Source organism: Crassostrea angulata, chromosome 1 (genome assembly GCF_025612915.1).
Source record: "Crassostrea angulata isolate pt1a10 chromosome 1, ASM2561291v2, whole genome shotgun sequence".
NCBI classification, from domain to species: domain Eukaryota; kingdom Metazoa; phylum Mollusca; class Bivalvia; order Ostreida; family Ostreidae; genus Magallana; species Magallana angulata.
The window spans coordinates 53,525,433-53,535,494 of NC_069111.1; positions in this window are offsets into that span (position 1 = coordinate 53,525,433).

A 10,062-nucleotide genomic window follows, 5' to 3' on the forward strand; every position below is an offset into this window, starting at 1 on the left:
GGGTGGGGTGGGGGGGGGCCTAGCCCCCACTTTTTTTTTTTGCTAAGTTAGACCTAACCATTAGGCACATAGCAGAATAGAGGGTTCAGCCCCCACTTTTTTTTCGCAGGAAACAGAATTGTTCCGTAATGTACGTTTGAAAGATTGAGAAGTTGGAGTCACAGGCATGCTAGCATTCTTAACAACTTTCAGAACGAGCTAAAATGGCATATTATGCACGAAAATCAAGTTCACATGGAAATAATAACCTTTCAGTTCAAGTTTTACTTAAACTGTACCATTCAATGATTGTACAATTTATAACATATAGATCTGAAATATGTATCACAGACTTTAAAATAGATATAAAATCCTCAGAATGTTTTCCATTTGAAAAAAAAAAATTCAAAATCATATTTTCACAGACAATCTAGGTTTAAATAGAAAATCATCCTATTTAGCAGCCAATGCTGAACTAGGTTCTTATCCACTTTACTATTTATGTTATGATAAAATGTTTAATTACTATATCTGACTAAGAAATATGGCATTAAATGCCACACATAATAATGGACTTTTAGTATCAGCTTTCAAATAAGACAAAGATTTAGCTTCGAAAAAGTTATACTTCATGACAAAGCAGGATATTTTTAATATTCAACAAAAACTTTAACATCTTTAGACATCTTCCATAACGATTTGAGGTTTAAGTTAATAACACTTCGAATCTGTAGATATGATATTTGAACAATTGAACAAAATCTCATCTTGTAACTCAGGTAAACTTTATTTCTACAATAAAATATTAAATTCTACCGAGTATAATTTGCAAGATTACTTAAATTTCCCCTTGAAAATCATGAAAGATCCTAGCTAACAAGATTAAGAATAAGTGTGCATTCACTATTTATATATTGACATATGAAGATATTGTAAACCAATTATCCCTAACGGAAAACGCATGTGCTATGCTTGTAAAAAATTAGTCGAAAATGAAAAACAGTTTGCACTTTACTGTCCTGTGTATGACAATTTTCGATTTCAATAATGTGATATTTTTAATAATAAATCATATTGTAAACTTGATCCCATTAAAGAAATTGTTAATCCATGTGATTATATTACTACAAAAAGTCTAAGTATATACTTAAATAAATGCTTCATACAGAGAAAACAGTTCCAGGAACTATTAAGAATTGTATAAATTTGTCATACATGATATAGCCTTTATGTTATAATATTCATTTGTCTGTCATTTGATTTCATTTTTATTGTATGCCAACATGATCATGTCAATAAGCTTAATTGAATTGAATTGAACTTGATTAATATTTTATATTACATTGATTTTTTAACTAAACGGGGAAAGCCCTAGCAGTGCTTAATTTGTTCAATAAACAGATTTGCAGCTTCCAAAGTGTATATATAATGGTTTTCTTGTCTATTGTTAATCATTTATATTCTTATGCTTACATTTAATCAATGATGATTATATTTCATATTACTGAGATTTAGTCGTTTTGGACTTTTTTAGTAAGCAATCAATACTTTTGAAATGAACTGACAACACAAAAATCATGAAATGACACAAAACTTCAAAATATGGTTTGTTTAAGAAATATAAACTTAATTTTTTAGCAGATACTTTCATTTTAATTAAAAATATAAAAGACATTCGAAGAGATGCGTTAAGATAAACAATATAGAAATTTTCTGCAATGTCTGAGATTTCACTTTGTGTACCGTGTGAACAAAACCCGTATCGCTGCCACAATAATAGGCAATACTTCTAGAAAATTTGCTGCGCATCCCTACCCTTGATCATGTACTCGCTAGCAAACAATGTTTTAATGTTTTAGATTCACAGCAGGTTCTTTAATCATACTTTATATTGTCAGCAAACAACGTTTTAATGTTTTATACTGACAGCAGGTTCTCTAATTATACTTTATACATGTATGTCAGCGAACAATGTTTTCATACTGCAGACTGAAGCATATTCTCGAATAATATTATATATTGTCATCATAGAGTTTTTTACACTGCCAAGAGACAGCCAGAGACTGCAACCATCAGACTATGAACTAAAAACGGATACTTCAATCATATGTACATTGAAACTAGATGCATTCATAGAACAGAACTACTAAAGACACTAATTTTAGATATCATATAGTACATTCACAGCAGATGCTGCAATCTTACTATTCACTAACAGTAGATAAGATTATTGTACATTCTTTATTACGACAGAAGTCACCTGTATATGGACAATTACCCAAAGGAGAAATTCGGCGATAGACAAGGAAATGAGAAGCAAATTTCAGACTTTTGAAAAATATTTAGTTGTGAAACATCATGATACCATTTCATTTGCCTTGAAATACTGTACAGTATACATGTATCTCTTTGATATGCGTAAGATTTTTATACAGAATCTCTGGGTGGGAGTCTGTACAAATAAACCTTTAAACCATGTCTAATAAATACTTATCTACATCAAGCCTCGGGATTATGAAGCATTTTCATACTTAAGCTTAAATTTCAATAATTGATTAAGTTATAATATATCATAAAATAACGCTTGAAATTTGTGATAACATAAGAGGGTGTGCAAGTTTTGACTTAAGTCTAAGATTGCTTCATGATCCTGGGACCTGTTTCAAAAGAGTTAAGTTCTACCATTCATCCACCAACACTGTACAGTTATACACTGTCACCGTCTCGCTCCCGTCGTTGCATTGTGCCCCATTGATTCATTCAAAACCATGAATGTACGTACACCAACTGGATATCCCCTCGTATTTGGCACCGAGGGTTTTGGAATATTGCATTGACCAAGTTTCTTGGTTGCGTGTGTGAAGACATCAACTGTTGGTAGACGCCTCGTTGATCCCATTGTTTGATACAGGGACACGAATCAAAGCCATTATATATCCATGTGGAGTACTCTTAATGAAGCCATTCACAAATTGATGATCAGATTATTGTCAAAATTTGCCTTATTAACGCTTTGATATGAGGCAAAATGATAAAGGGATGACCTGCATTCCTTAAACGGAACAAAACGACCCGAGTACACCGGGGTAATAGGAAATCCTTATCTCCTTTAATACTTATGTAACATTTTGTAGCTTTATATAGTATATGGTTTTTTACTTCTGTTTATTTTTTCATTTTTATCTTTTGAAAAGTTTGTTGAAAAATCAATGTAAGATATGCTTTAATAGTATATAGTAAAATATAAAAACACTCAACTTTCCATCACAAATTTAAGTTATGCGGAGGGAGCCATTTCAGGGTGCCTATATTGTTGAAATTTTCGATTGTCGCCGTGTAATCATGAAATTCGGCAATCCTTCTAAAGCAGAATGCACGTTTTATACACAGTTGGTTATTGGGATAAAACAATTTTAGTCAGGTGAAAAACTACTAGTACATGTATTTGATAAAGTCAACGTATGCATGATCCCCAGTCATAGTGCCAATCCATGCACGGTCCGGAATCCGGATAGCTCTTATAGACGGGAGGGGATGGTATAATATATTATATTGGCTGTGGTTTGCAATAATAGTTGTACGTCTTGAATTTTCCGCAAAATTGCGTCCACTGCATAAGAATTTATTATGATATTGAATGCATAAAAATAGATTTTAATATGATTCATCATCTTAATCTAACTCTATCCTCTGTTAATTTCGCTCGCAAAAGCTCGAGATAAAAAACATATTGAGATGAATATTTAAAAAAAAAACCTTGATTTCCTATAGTTCGTAAGACAAATTCCGATTGGTTAACAAACCGGATGTAAACCCAAAGTACATATATTGAAGATTATTATACTTTCATGTTTAATACTGAAATCTGATTGTCGTAGACGCAGTTGATAATCCGTTCTATTACCCTCAGCGTTAGCAACACACTTAGCAACGGGTAACACAACGAATTGTTACATGTGCGTAAATTACGCGCGTACGGTTCGCCGTAGAATTCACGTCATTTCTATATAAAAATAGTAAAAATATTCTCTAAAATTAAGACATTCAGTAGTGCCTGTTTGGGAGGATAACAGTTGAAATTGACACCCCTCGAAAACCATTGTCAACCTCCGCTTCGCTTCGGTTGACAATGGTTTTCGAGGGTTGTCAATTTCCTCCGCTTCGCTTCGGTTGACAATGGTTTTCGAGGGGTGTCAATTTCAACTGTTACCCTCCAAAACAGGCACTATTTATATAATGACATCCATACAATGTGTATTGAGCCTGCTCACATGAATGTCTTTATTTTTGAAAATGATACTTATTATGAAATCTTTGAAATGAAATGTTTAACTAAAACTGGGTATTAAACTATCGCATGAAATCGTGGTTTAAAAAAACCACATAATATATAACGAGTTGGATAAAACAACAAAATTGCTATTCAAGGATCATAGAAAATCCTTATCATTGAATTGCACAATAGCTTTTACAACAGATACACTTATCCATTAATTTCATTGAAAGAGAAATACCGGACCTAAAACACATCGAGAGAACCATTTAGTTGAGTTATACACGTAACCCTACATCATTATATGTATGTCATATTTCTTCAGGGCAACATAGAAAAGTTAAATATATTATTATTTCGGTAAATTAATTTATAAAAAATGTGACAATAGAAATAGTTCTTTTAAGAAATGAGCAAGTTTTGGTTGATGTTCACCATATTTGTCGACAAACATGGAGGCTTACTGTTTTATTATTGCATCTTGAGAGCTAGCTTAAGGTAGACAAAACCATCGTATGGCATTGGTGCCTGACGTTTGAGTGATGCTGGAGCACGTATCTCCGTTCCCTCCATTCATTGTGGTGCCTAGTGGTGGAGGTCACGTGGTGCACAGACTGACCGCGCTCAGTATTTAGGAAATTGTGACATTTATAAATCATTTCTGTTTGTGTGCAGATAGCGGTCTGAGTTGTAAGCCCAGGGCTGTCTCCAGCTTATGAATTCTCCCTGGTGTGTCATTTAACTAAAGTCAGACTGTCTACTCAACAGAGTGCACTAGAATATTGGCCTCCCTTCGAATGAAATATAGGGACTTAGTAGGTTCAACAAGTGTCAAAAAGATGACTCATCAGTTATAGGTGCATTTTTAACAGACAATATCAAATCGTGCACTATTTTGACAATGTATATTTAGGCAAAAAAATTAGTAGTCAAATCCAATTTACTTGATCTTATTCCTAAATAAGAAATTCCTCTGTCTTATGAAATTGTATCCTATCTTGGAAAAGCTCTTTCTCGCTGAGAGGAGTGAAACTAGCCAATAAATCACATGCTCTGTGTTTCTATTTACAGTCTTTTTCTTCCTCGTGTTGACTGCTTTATGGACTTGATGTACTTTTTTCATCGTAATCTAACAGTGACGCATCATTTGGCGTCTCTCGGGACTATTGTTCAAGTTACTCTGCAACTCCTTAGAGTTGTTACAGAAATTTATGAATGAAAAAGTGTACAAATGAATTATTTGTGAAACGGAATGATTTCTTAATTTAGACATATTGTCTGCATTTACAAGTTCTGTTTGGAATTCGGTCCCTAGAGACTCTAGATAGCACTAAGCAGACATCCAAACGTTCGAACTCTCTCTATAGTTTTCGTCTGGAATTAGCACTCCGTGTGCTGGCAATACATTTTCATGATAACGTTCTTACCGAGGTGTTATATTTTTTTTTATTTCGATAGATAGACAAACTTTTAGAAATATTACTGACCAAAAAAAAAAAAAAAAAACCAAAATCAACACGCGCCGCTTTTAATAAACTTTTACACATTAGAATTATCTATCACTCTGCATCCTTGAAAACTTCCATTTGAAATTTTTAAAATTCCGTTGTTGATATTATGAAAGCCATCAAACGCACACCAGAAAAAACATGTCATGAAATAGAGTGGATAATCAAAGGCAAAACTAGGGTCCTTTGCAAAGATGTAAAACAATTACCATAACACATTATGCTTCGACCCTATTGTTAACGTTATAACATGACAAGTTTTCATGTTGTAAATTTTGTATTTACACCCACTGTGGCAACGCACTTTGAAAAAATTACGCACTTTGAAAATGTTTTTCAAAGTGCGTTAAATTTTGGACAAAATCAACGCACTTTGAAAATGTTTTTCAAAGTGCGTTAAATTTTGGACCAAGTTAACCCACTTTGAAACAATTTTTCAACGTGCGTTATGAAGGTACATCAACATTTTTTAGTATCGACACTCTTAAGGCACTTTGGAAAAAATATTTTTATATCACAAATTCTGGAACTGAGTTTCTTATTTGTTTTTTTAACACTCGTGAATCTAATTTACCGTATTTAGTACGGGAATGGGAGGGGGATGGGTTAACCAAAGATACAGGTCAAATACCAGTGCATCATTTAATTGATTACATTTTTCCTTCCAAAACATATGGTATTCAGCAACTTTGGGTAAACATTTAAGATCGAAAAAAGAAATATGCTCTGTATAAGTACATGCAGTGTTATTGAAAAAATGAGCTGGTCGAACAATAATTTTCTCGCACTGATCTTCTGAAAGATCATATTGTTTTTGATAAACAGAACTAAGGTATCCTTTTTCACATCATATTTGCAATAAGTCAGTTGAAATATATTATACATTGATCTCCGTTATTCATATCTATAAATCATATTCGTTCGGGCATAGCCCAATATACTAGATAAGAAGTGAATTTGCTGCATACTCAAAAAAGGAAAATACAGCTGCTAAGCGATGAAGTTTATGTCATATTTGGATAATTCAAAACTCCCGAATTTTTCCGTGTAAATTGTCGATATTGTCTTAGAAAAGAAAAAAATTCTCATCTAGAAACTGTTTATCAAGTTAGCTGAGAATGCAGTGAGTTCTTGTTTAAATATATCACATTAAGCTAAACAAGATTAAACAATCATTTATTGTATATAAAACTATCATCTATTTTCACTTAACCCTGAACTTTTTTTTCAATGTGCATAGTACAATTAACTGTTTTCTTTATAGTGCGGGAATTGTGTTTCACTACGTTTGTACATTACTCCGAAAATCAGATGCACAACTGGAAAGCATTACAATTTTAAAATGTTACAGAAACAGGTTTGTGTCTAACTGCATGTCAATGTCTTTGCTCGGATAAGTCGCCGATATTTTTTAGAAAAAATAACAATCTTGATTGTTATTCGTCATTCTTCTGACTCTCTAGATCTTTCACATGCTATTTTGTTTTTGATATAAAAATTTAAATCCATTTATCTAAAGAAGTAGGCTATGCTAAAACTTAAAAGAAATCGGTGGGATGCACAATCTATCATTTCTTGGGACATTTAAAAATGAGATTTTACGTCTGAAAAAGTGTGTATATGTAAAAAGGTGAATGTTTCAAAACAATGAAAAATTACATTATGTCTTAAAATGTTTTATTGTATCAAGAACAAAACAAGTTTATATTTAGCAAATAACAACAATATTCCATTTTAATTGCGATTTACGTTAATTTTTTCGTTGAAATTTATTTAAATCTTTTCAATTCAACCTATGTGAGGCACAATTTGCCGTGCTAATGGATAACGAATTATGAATCCTTCTTTCTCCAGGTTTCCACCTAGTGTCATAAAAAGGCTATTTTCTTGATGCTCTCAAAATGTTACTAGTCACGATTCTTGCTTTCTATAATTGTATTGTCTTCTTAGACTTTTGTGGTTCTGTAATGAAACACCCACCTTATATACTACATGATCAAACGTGATAAATCATTGTCGATAACTACAAATGGTAATTTTGAGTTTGTTGAAATGGTCAAGTACAAGTAGTTTAATTTGTAAGCATTTCTATTCATTCGACCGACATATTTCTACACGCATTATCGTAATTCTAAATCATCGTTTTCCTTTTGTAAGTAATAAGAAGTCTGTACATCTTCTGTACATACTTCTATATATATTTACATGCGATATTTTACATGCACTTGTACAGAGCGATACGTTAGTGTCTTGGAGTCATCGCAAGCTTACAGACTCTCTTTTTTCTTTCATAAAACAGCAATTCAGTATTTTATTGGCAACAGGATAATCGAGTCTATTCCCGAGACAAATTATTACCACTGATATAAATAATATTTCATCACAATCATTTCAAACCTCACTCCCCCGCATTTGATATACATCAGGCACCATCAGTGTCAGCCGAGAGACTTCAATGTATCTGAGCAACCGTCGATATTGGCGGGAGATTATTATAACCAAGACAATGCCCTGATCTATACCTCCCAGGGACCCCGCGTTCCTTGCAATCTCGGTGAACGCATTATATGATGACGCGAGGACGAAGCAAGGTATATCTGCAATCTTCTCGCCAAAACGCTGATTTAGATTCATTGATAAGAACGTATTGAATCATTCTATGCCTGTTTACAGAATGCAATTGAATTCCACTGGTCTAAGGCAATTTTGTGATAATTGTGTAACAATTGAAATGTTCCATGTCACCGACAGTTGGTTGGTATATTATATCATTAGTTGAAGGAGTTCATTGCCAGCCTCAGCAACGCATGTATGTCTTGGAGAGAGGGGGTGACTGATTAAATAGAGACAGAATTCTCCCTTAAGAATTTAACTTTAATCAGCTGCCTCTCTTGCTTCGCTAACAATGAGGTGTCCATGAACTGATGCTTCCTTTTGCAGACTGCGCAATATTCGGAAATATTCAAAAGACATTAAGAAGGAAAGTCATTAATGTGTATGCAACTATACCAATAAAATCAGGCATACTGCATTTAGAGATTGTTTTACCATACGAAATCTTTACGTTTAAGATGGATTATGGTGGTATATCTCTGCCCCTTGTGTGCAAGTTATTTTTCTATCAAATATGTCGACATGCAAGATAAATATGTTAACATGCAAGATAAATATGTTAACATGCAAGATAATTATGTCAACTTGCAACTTAACTATGTAGACATGCAAGAAAATTGCAATCAGATAAGAATTATAAAAAAATCTTTAAATAATCTCAAATATCGCTAACGTGCCACCATAAAAGAGTATTATAGTTACATCACACTTAGTAAAGTCTTAAAGATTAAGATCTAAACGCGGAGGGGCAAAGCGACCGAGCCTCTTCTTAAAAACTTAAATTTTTCCTAAGACTGAACCTACGAAAAACATAACCAACTTGTTCATTGGCTAATCTAACCTTAAACACGCCAATCAAATGGTTTTTCTTTTCTTTCTGTCATTTTTTTTTGTTGGCAATTTGCCTTTTGTTTTTGTTTGTAAAGCTATCGATTGAATATTTGACGAAAATTTTACGTCATTGTGATCATAATCATCTCTTAAAAATTAAGAGCATTGCTTTATGCGTTATTTATACATTGCTGAATGGACGAAAATGTATTACAAATAATTATGTTCTTTTAAAAGAGCTTATGTTCTAAACATCTTAAATACTTCTCGCTATTAGTTCAATTTTTTTCTTTAAAAAAAACATGCATTGATTCCGAAAAAGGTAAAAAATGCATTGGTAACCTAACCTTTGAAATTTTTAAAGGTAACTGAAATTCTCATTTGTTTATTTATGATTGACAACAAACAGGAAAGATCATAGCGTTCAACAAATGAATGAAAAGTGAAATAAAACTGACTGAAAACCACACTGAAGTATGGCATGCTATCGGTCCATTTATCATACCAACCGCAGCAGTTATAACACCCAGAATCAAACGGCAGCCGCTGACAGGAAGCGTGTCATCAGGAGACAGAGGAATTATGGGTACTCCCCATAACCGTTCATCCTGGCGTTCTGGGAATTCCTTGTGCTTTTGATTCTGTTTTGATGATTGGGCAATTTAGCCGGTATTGCCTACGTTGACTTTTGAAGCTTATTCATGTGTGTCAAATAATTTTGATTTCTTTTTCATCAAATATTTACATGGATAAAAAAAATGAAAAAAAAGGCAAGATATTTTTGCACTTTCATAAACACAATTCCAGTTCTTCAAGTAATCTTAAAGTAATCGGTTTAATGAAAATTTAAACTACTAA